The sequence below is a fragment of the Prosopis cineraria genome, unplaced genomic scaffold (assembly GCF_029017545.1).
Source record: "Prosopis cineraria cultivar Desert tree isolate PC_DT_omini unplaced genomic scaffold, ASM2901754v1 PC7, whole genome shotgun sequence".
NCBI lineage: Eukaryota > Viridiplantae > Streptophyta > Magnoliopsida > Fabales > Fabaceae > Prosopis > Prosopis cineraria.
In genome coordinates this window covers 6202288-6212397 of record NW_026555338.1, presented here as the reverse complement: position 1 = coordinate 6212397, position 10110 = coordinate 6202288, and positions in this window count along the sequence as shown.

The following is a 10110-nucleotide window of genomic DNA, read 5'->3' as shown; positions in this document are numbered from 1 at the left end:
CTCTAAGTAGACTGACTATAATAATGAAAAAAACTCTTTTCATTGTAGTATGGCCATACATTTTCTCAATCTTACTCATTGAGGGGCCCAGTGATATCTCTCAATTAATGTGAGGGACAAATTCTATCTTGACCACTTATATTCCTTTGTATGAATATCACTAAACTCAATCATAGCCTTTATGATCACCCGGTCGAAGGTGACTTTTGACTAGGTCAAAGTTCAGTAGTCATTATGTAAGAATGATCTTGGGTCAAAGGGCTTAGTGATATGGTTATATATGAGTTAAACTTATGATTTGTACCATGCAACTTTCTCATAGCGAGTTGGTCCAGCACCTCGAACCCTTTCAAGTACCTATGACTTTGATTTATATCTCTATAATTAATCAAAGTCAGAAAAGTTTTATTTCATCTATAATCCCTTATAGATGACCTATTAGAGATGTTTAGGATAATCAATCTAGTTTATCCGAGGATACAGTTATTATAGTGAATATGCAATTAATATGATAACAAAAGAGAAATTCTATAAATAACAATATTCATAGTATAATGATTGGCCCTAAGGCACAATTTTCAATACTATTTTATAGGTTAGAGATAATATCTTGGGAATACTTGAAGCTAGATGGATGTTGCAGGATGAACAAAGAGTCAGCAAAACCACATTTACATTAAACAAATGCTCCCTTACTTTTAAACGCACCAATAGAGCATCTATTAGTGGTATGTAAATGAGGTTTAGACAAGCATCAAGTCTATAAATGGAACATTCTTTACCATCCTCAAAATAGGAAAGCAATATCTGGTCGACAACTTCATCTACCATGCTTGGCCGAAGATGGCTATCAGACCACCATGCTTGGGCATGCCCGAGACGTTGATATTAACGTTCTAAAACCTTCGCATCCTCTTCCTTCATTTATTGCTTTTTTCCACCACATTTTAGGGGTATTTTGGTCAGACAATGAATTATTAAATGAATAAAATAATAAGTTTGCCTTAGTGTGCGAGCCATCTGGCATAGGTGCAAATGTTATGTGTAATAGGATGGCAAGTTTGATTTACATGTAAACCTAAGGCGTTTTCATGTGATTATTCTCTTAGTGCAAGCCTTTTGGCTCAAGGTGTAAGGGTTTTGGATAAGGGTGTAAGGGTTCTAGTTTAGGGTGCAAGGGCCATGTGTAGTATGCTGCCAACATTCATTTACATGTAAACATAAGTTATGTTCATGTAATTCTACTCTCGGTACAAGCCTTTTGGCTGAGGTGCAAGTCTTTTGGTTTAGGGTGCAAGCCATCTGGCTTTAGGTGCAAGGGCCATCCGTAATGTGTTGCCAACATTCAATTACATATAAACATAAAGCATTTTCATGTAATTCTGCTCTTAGTGCATGCCTTCTAGGTTTGGGTGCAAGGTCCATGTATAGTGTGCTACCAACATTCATTTACATGTAAACATAAGGCATTTTGATGTAATTCTACTCTTGGTGCAAGCCTTCTAGCGTTAGGTGTAAAGGTTTTGGCTTAGGGTGTAAGGATTTTGGCTTTGGCGCAAGCTTTTTAGCTAGGGTACAATCCTTCTCGCTTTGGGTGCAAGCCTTCTGGCTTTTGATGTAAGGAATCTCACTTGGTTTATTTACATGTCATCAAAAGTTGTTTTCATGTAATTTTGGGTCAATGATAAGGGTGTCATTGGTTTACATGTAATACTTATCTATTTTCATATAATTCTTACCCACCCACAGTGGATGCTTTTTGTGTATTTCATTTGGCTTGTCAAGCATGCTTGCGTATTTTCTCCCCATACTGATTTACATGTAAAGTGCTATAGTTTTCATGTAATTCTTCACTACCCACAGGGGGGTGCTCTTTGTGTGTTTCATTTATATGTAATCCGCTAGGGATTATACATAAATTACTCATCAGCCAATCTTTCGCATTTTTTCTCCATCTTCATTTACATTTAATCAGTCATGGTTTACACGTAATTCAATATAAACCATTCCTTATTCATACTTGCAAGTTTTAGCACTTGTTCATTTACATGTAATCCATGGTGTTTTACATGGAAATTAGAGTCATTGACAATTAAATTTCCATGGAATTAGTTACTATAAGGGCATAGTTTTTGAAGATTTGTATTAGAGGCAAAATTGTATCTACATTTGGTATGATAAATATGAGAATGTTATTGTACATATATAAAGTCTATACATTGAATAATATATAACAAAATGTGTCTAACAACATCTGTACAACAAAAACTACATCCTCTTCCTGGCTTTCTTTTCTCTTACACCTCTATCACATTCCAATTCCTTCATGACTTCATCTCGCTTGTTGTTCCCCAAATGAGTTAGGCAAATCAGCCTGGACAATGCAAGGAATATGTAATGTTTACAATAATTCAAGCCATAAAATTATTACACATTGGTTATGCAACATACCGTAGGCAGTTTAAGTCATATTGAACATACCATAGCTATATCTGCTCAGAATGGAAAATACATCATCAAATAAAAATTCAATAATGCAAGTGACATGAACATGGACATGCATCCCTTCCTTTAACCATAATTGCCAATTGCCAAATGCACAGAATACAAGTCCTATACAATTGCATAGGATAGGGTCAAGTATTGCTTGCCATTGAAGATACTTCAATCATAAAGTAATTGTATGTGTTTTGTGTGTGTTAGCATAATCATTGGCATGTAATTGACTCATTGGCATGTTAGTATGATCACACATAATTTTACGGGTGTCACATAATGGTTAACATGAAAGGTATATAGGAGTTTTGTGTGTATTAACAAGAAGGTACTAATTTTGTCTCTAACAAAGGATGATTACATTCTACAAAAGACTAACATTTTGACAGTTTAAAGAGCACCACTATAAGTAAATGAAAGGGGTGAGGAAGTAAGCCTATTTTAGAGGTTATTGAAAACAACATCCCAAGGAATATTCAAATAGCAACAAGAAGCAATATAGGAACACACAAAATGATCTTCTATCTTTGACATCCTTTTTACCAAAAAGAAGGGGCATAAAAGCAAACTATAACTTAGAGAATGTGATTGCAGTTATTCTACCTAGTTGATGGACCCCATGGCACAGGTGACATAGCATTAATGGCAACAAAGCCTGAGGATGGTAATCATGAGCATGGTGACATAGAAGGAGCCCAATACTTCCAATCCAACGTACCTAAAGACCCATTGCAACATATTGGAGGTCCAATGACAAGAGCCTGAACCAAAGCCATGAAGCAAGCCTTGTTCTGTCTTGTGCAAGAAGTTCAAGAGCTTGGAGAGCATTGGGGCACTCCCCTCAAGTCCAAAGGAGAGCATCTATACGTGTATAATGTATTTAAGATCCAAACTCATGAAGAGTCAAGCCCAAGAGATGCAGACCTTAGCCCAATGCAAGGAAGACTACAAGTTGAGCCTCTTGCATGCAAGGAGGCATGAAACCCTAGTAAAGAAGTCAAGGGTGGCGTAATTTCAAATCCTTTATGATCCCTTAATTGTCTCCTAAATTATTTCCTATTTTAATGGTCCTTTGATTTGATTTTCTATTTTGAGTCTAGTCAAAGGTTAGAATTAATTATAATATTAATTTCTAAATTTTGTAATCCCATAATTTTAGGATCACATCTCCTAAATTATGTGGCTGAATATTTTATCATTATTTTATATTATTTCTCCTTTTAGTATTAGGAAATTAGGGTTTTAATTTTAGGAAATATTTTTCTATGAGCCTATATAAATTAGGCATGCTCCCTATTGTAAGCAACACAGAAGTTGAATGAAATTATTCATTTTAGAGTTTATAACTCTTGTGAGCCTTAGTGCTTTGTGGTGGTATCCCGTGTGAGAAACTGACGTGATCAAGAGCGTGATCAACTCTTGTGGTGTCTTCGAAGGTTGAGGTTCCTAGAGGCAGGTGCTCTAGAGGATCTTCTCCTTGATCATTATCCTATTGTTTACTTCATACCTTTCTTTATTTCCATCATAAATTTCGTCCCTTTCTTTTTTTTGTTCTTGTGTTTTTGTTGTTTCAGGGTTCTGTCCCTAAACTAGCACGATTCTGCTTCCGCGTCCCTATCAGATTGGCATCAGAGCTTTGGTTGCTAGTTTTGGTTTAAATTCTTGTCCTTCCTTCTTCTTTTTCATCTTGAGTTATTTCTTTTTGTGATCATCTCTTATCTACCCCATCTACTTCTATCTTTTGGTTTTTCTCTTCTTCATCTTTGTGACTTTTTATCTTATGTGAGTTTTCATTTTATTAGCCTTCTCAAAAAAAAAGAAAAAAAAATGCCTAGAAATTCGTGCAAAAAAAAGGCAAAAAAAAGTGTTAGTGTGTTGAGAAAAAAAAGAGAAAAAAAATCCGAAAATTAAAAAAAAAATTTTACAAAAAAAATATATTGCTGTGAGTTATGACTGTAGAAAAAGGCTATTCTTGAACTCCAAGTCACCAAGAGGTTGCTTAAAGAGAAAAGTTAACTTGGGTGATAAGAAAGTCTTATACGTTGATCACTTTCTTAATTTTTAATTTTTGGTAGCACTTTTCAAATTCTCTACTCTCTTATTTGCTATTTGTGCTACTCTCTTATTTTATTTAGTTTTTTTTATTTTTGTCTTTGAGTATTTGACTCTTTGACTTTTATTTCTTTCTTTCTTATTTTTTTGTTGTCACGTGTGGTTTTCCTTTAACAAGCTTAATTTTATTTGAAAATTTTGCTTTCCTATTTGTTTCAAAATTGCAAAAAAAAAAAATCCTTTTTTCACCTTGTGCTTGTTTTCTAGTTTCCTTAATTTAGAAGATATTCACTTGATTGTTCCTTAGTTTCTTGATTTGTGGGTTTCACCATTGGATTCTATCCACAAGCTTAGTGAGTGGTAAAAGGCAAGTGCGTTTTTCATTATTAAAAAAAAAACCATTACTTTTTTTTTTGTGAAACACGAGTGACTTTATCTTGAGAGTAAACACATGAGTTTGTGTGTGTGAGGACCTATTTTTATCTTATATGGTTTCTAGTGCTTCTGTGAACATGAGTAACAAGGATGAATCCCCTAGTATTGATATGAACTCTGTTTTAGAACTTATCAAAACACAGTTGCAGCAGTTTCGCTTGGAACTTGATCATAGGTTCCATAAAGAGGATAAAGATGAGCTGGAGACTTCCTCTTCTAAAGGAAAGAAGCATAAGATCCCCAGTGATGATGAGGAGTATGAAGAACCCCCTTCTCCTAAGGGAAAGAAATCCTTAAAGCGTGGTGTTGACTTACCGGACCAAAAAGTAAAGTATCCTTCATTCAAGGGAAGCAACAATCCAGAAAAATACCTTGATTGGGAAATGAAGATGGACCAAATCTTCATGACTCTTGATTTGTCTGAGTCAAGGAAGGTAAAAACTGCTTCTTTGAATTTCACTGACTATGCTGTTTATTGGTGGCAAGATTTACAGTACAAACGAAGCCAACTTGGGAAAAAGCCCATTAAAACGTGGGAGAAGCTTAAAAGGTACTTGAGAAAGGCTTATGTCCCCAGCTACTACTATACAGGGCTGAATAGAAAATTGAGAATGTTTTCTTAAGGATCTATGACAGTGGAGGAGTATGTGCACGAGTTGAATATCTTGAAGTTTCGTGCAAACATTCAAGAAAATGAACGTGAAGCAATGTCAAGAATTATGGATGGCTTGAGGCCAGAGTTGAGAGATAAGCTTGACTTGTACACTTTTGTGGACAAGGAAGAGCTCATACATAAGGCTATAAAGTTGGAGCAGAGAAATAAGAACAAACGTTCCAAGTCCTCTTGGAAAGACTCCAAGACAACTTCCAAATGGAAGGATTCCAAAGCCAAAGATACATCCCAAGCCAAGGAAGAAATAAAGACCAAGTATGAGGGTAAAACTTCTAACCCTAAACCTTCTTCTTATTCATCTAACACTTCTCCTATTAAGTGTTTCAAATGTCATGGTGTGGGCTACATGGCGAGAGATTGTAGCAATAAAAGGGTTATGATCTTGAGAGATGATGGTGGCTATGATAGTGTGCATGAAAGTGATAAAGATGATGCTGATAATGTTGATGATGATTCTACCTCCCATGAATCAAATGATGAGCTTGAATGCAATGGTGTAGGTGACTCTATCTTGGTGGCAAGAAGAGCTCTCAATATTCAACCAAAGGAGGATGATGAACATGAGCAACGCGAGCATATTTTTCACACTAGATGCTTCATCAAAGAGAAAGTGTGTAGCATGGTAATTGATGGTGGTAATTACACTAACGTCGCTAGCACTTTACTTGTAGATAAATTATCTTTACCTTTAATCCCACACCCTAAGCCCTACAAATTGCAATGGTTGAATGATTCTGCTGAAATTAGGGTTTCTAAGCAAGTGTTGATTACTTTCTCTGTTGGAGTTTATACTTGTGATGTATTATGTGATGTAGCCCCTATGCTTGCTGGACACTTGTTATTAGGTAGGCCTTGGCAGTTTGATAAAGGCTACTCATGATGGTTTTAGAAATTGTTACAAGGTGCCTTTTAAAGGCAAGATTGTTGTATTAAATCCTCTTAGGCCCATCCAAGCCTAAGAAGATCAACTAAAGATTACTCAAGATTACAAGCAAAGGAGAGATCTCCTTGATTGTGGCATGAGTGAGAGAGAAAAGAAAGAGAGTATTACTTTACTTGAAAATCAATCAAAAGAGAGGAAAAAGAGTGGTGAGAAGGTGAGAAAAGAAAAAAATAGAATGGTGGGAGTGAAGGAAAATAGTGAAAAAAAATATTATTGTGTGGGAAAAGTAAGATTCAAGAGGCTTTGACGAGTGAGCAAGCTCTTATTGTAATTCCCAATATTTATTTTTCTTCTAATACTTTTGACCCCACTTTGCCTTCTAGTGTTGTCTCTTTGTTGCAGGATTATAGAGATCTATTCCCTGATGAAATTCTGATGGACTTCCTCCCTTAAGAGGAATTGAGCATAGGATAGATTTCTTGCCTGGAGCTGCTATTCCAAACAAGCCTGCTTATAGGGCTAACCCTGAAGAGACTAAGGAGATCCAGCGCCAAGTAGAGGAATTGATGATGAAAGGCTTTGTGCGTGAGAGCCTTAGCCCTTGTGCTGTCCCTGTTATCTTGGTGCCAAAAAAAGATGGATCTTGGAGGATGTGTGTTGATTGTAGAGCAATCAACAAAATCACTGTAAAGTATCGTTACCCTATCCCTAGACTTGATGATATGCTTGATGAATTACATGGTGCTTCTATCATTTCTAAAATTGATCTTAGAAGTGGTTATCATCAAATTCGTATGAAAGAGGGTGATGAATGGAAAACTGCCTTTAAAACTAAATTTGGATTATACGAATGGTTAGTTATGCCTTTTGGTTTGACTAATGCTCCTAGCACTTTTATGGCATTAATGAATCATGTTTTTAGAAAGTTTATAGGCAAGTTTGTTGTGGTTTACTTTGATGATATTTTGATTTATAGTAAATCTTTGACTGATCATATGAATCATCTTAAAAATGTGTTTGACATCTTAAGGGAATATAAGTTATATGCTAATTTTCAAAAGTATTCTTTTGCATGGACTCTGTTATCTTTTTGAGATTTGTTGTTGGATCACAGGGAATTCGTGTAGATGAGGAGAAAGTTAAGGTTATTCGTGAATGGCCAACCCCTAAGAATGCAAGTGAAGTGAGAAACTTCCATGGCTTGGCAAGCTTCTATAGGAGATTTGTTAGGGATTTCTCTAGCATTGCTGCCCCTCTTAATGAACTTGTTAAGAAGAATGCGACCTTTAAATGGGATAAAACACAAGAAAGGGCCTTCCAAACCCTAAAGGATAAATTGACTAATGCCCCTTTACTTGTTTTGCCTAATTTCTCTAAAGCATTTGAAATTCAATGTGATGCTTCTGGTATTGGTATAGGTGCTGTTTTAATGCAGGATTCTAAGCCCATAGCTTACTTCAGTGAAAAGCTTCACGGCGCAGCTTTGAATTATTCCACCTATGACAAAGAGCTTTATGCTCTAAAGAGGGCCTTAGAAACATGGCAACATTATTTGTGGCCTAAGGAATTCATCATTCATTCTGATCATGAAAGTTTAAAGTTTCTCAAGTCTCAAGGTAAGTTAAACAAGAGACATGCTCGCTTTGAAACCTTTCCTTATGTGATTAAGCATAAGCAAAGTAAAGAAAATATCGTTGCTGATGCCTTATCTCAAAGGTATACATTACTTTCCTATTTGCATGCTCAATTACTTGGTTTTGAGATTCTAAAAGATCTTTATAAAACTGATCCTGATTTTGAAAATATTTGGAAATCTTGTGAAAATCATGGATCTGGTGATTTCTTTAAATTTGATGGATTTTTTTTAAGAAAAATAAATTATGCATTCCTATTTGTTCTATGCGTGAGTTGCTTACTAAGGAAGCACATAGTGGTGGTTTGATGGGACACTTTGGTGTAGATAAAACTTTGGCTATTTTGTCTGATCATTTCTTTTGGCCTCACATGTGGAAAGATGTCATATCTGTTTGTGATAAATGCATTAAATGTAGACAGGCAAAATCTAAGATCCAACCTCATGGACTTTACTCTCCTTTACCCGTCCCCTCTCACCCTTGGGAACATATCTCTATGGATTTTGTAATTGGATTGCCTAAATCTTCTGCAGGCAAAGATTCCATATTTGTTGTTGTTGATAGGTTCTCTAAGATGGCACACTTTATTGCTTGTGCTAAGACTAATGATGCTGTTAACATTGCTGACTTATTCTTTAAAGAGATTGTTCGTTTGCATGGTTTACCTAAGACTATTGTGAGTGACAGAGATGTGAAGTTTCTTAGTCATTTCTGGCGTACCCTATGGCATAAATTAGGGACTAAGTTACTTTTTTCCACTACTGCCCATCCACAAACTGATGGTCAAACTGAGGTAGTTAACAAAACTATGACTACATTATTAAGAGCAATAATTCAGAAGAATTTGAAGAATTGGGTGAATTGTTTACCTCATATTGAATTTGCTTACAACAGGGCTGTTCATTCTTCTACTTCTTATTCTCCATTTGAAATTGTTTATGGTTTCAATCCATTATCTCCTATTGATATTTTACCTTTGCCTTTCTCTGAGCATGCTAACACTGATGGCAAGGAAAAAGCTAAGTTTGTGCAGGACTTACATGCTAAGGTTAAAGCAAATATAGAGCGAAAGAATGAGCAATATGCCAAGCAAGCTAATAAAGGCAGGAGACGTGTGATCTTTGAGCCTGGAGATTGGGTTTGGTTACATTTAAGGAAAGAGAGATTTCCTAATCAAAGGAAGTCCAAACTTCAAGCTCGAGGAGATGGACCTTTTCAAGTTTTGGAAAGAATTAATGATAATGCTTACAAGATTGATTTGCCTAGCTCTTATGGCAATGTTAGTGCCACATTTAATGTTTCTGATTTATCTTTATATGATTCTGCAGATTCGAGGACGAATCCTTTCCAACTGGGAGGGAATGATGGACCCCATGGCACAGGTGACATAGCATTAATGGCAACAAAGCCTGAGGATGGTAATCATGAGCATGGTGACATAGAAGGAGCCCAATACTTCCAATCCAACGTACCTAAAGACCCATTGCAACATATTGGAGGTCCAATGACAAGAGCCCGAACCAAAGCCATGAAGCAAGCCTTGTTCAGTCTTGTGCAAGAAGTTCAAGAGCTTGGAGAGCATTGGGGCACTCCCCTCAAGTCCAAAGGAGAGCATCTATACGTGTATAATGTATTTAAGATCCAAACTCATGAAGAGTCAAGCCCAAGAGATGCAGACCTTAGCCCAATGCAAGGAAGACTACAAGTTGAGCCTCTTGCATGCAAGGAGGCATGAAACCCTAGTAAAGAAGTCAAGGGTGGCGTGATTTCAAATCCTTTATAATCCCTTAATTGTCTCCTAAATTATTTCCTATTTTAATGGTCCTTTGATTTGATTTTCTATTTTGAGTCTAGTCAAAGGTTAGAATTAATTATAATATTAATTTCTAAATTTTGTAATCCCATAATTTTAGGATCACATCTCCTAAATTATGTGG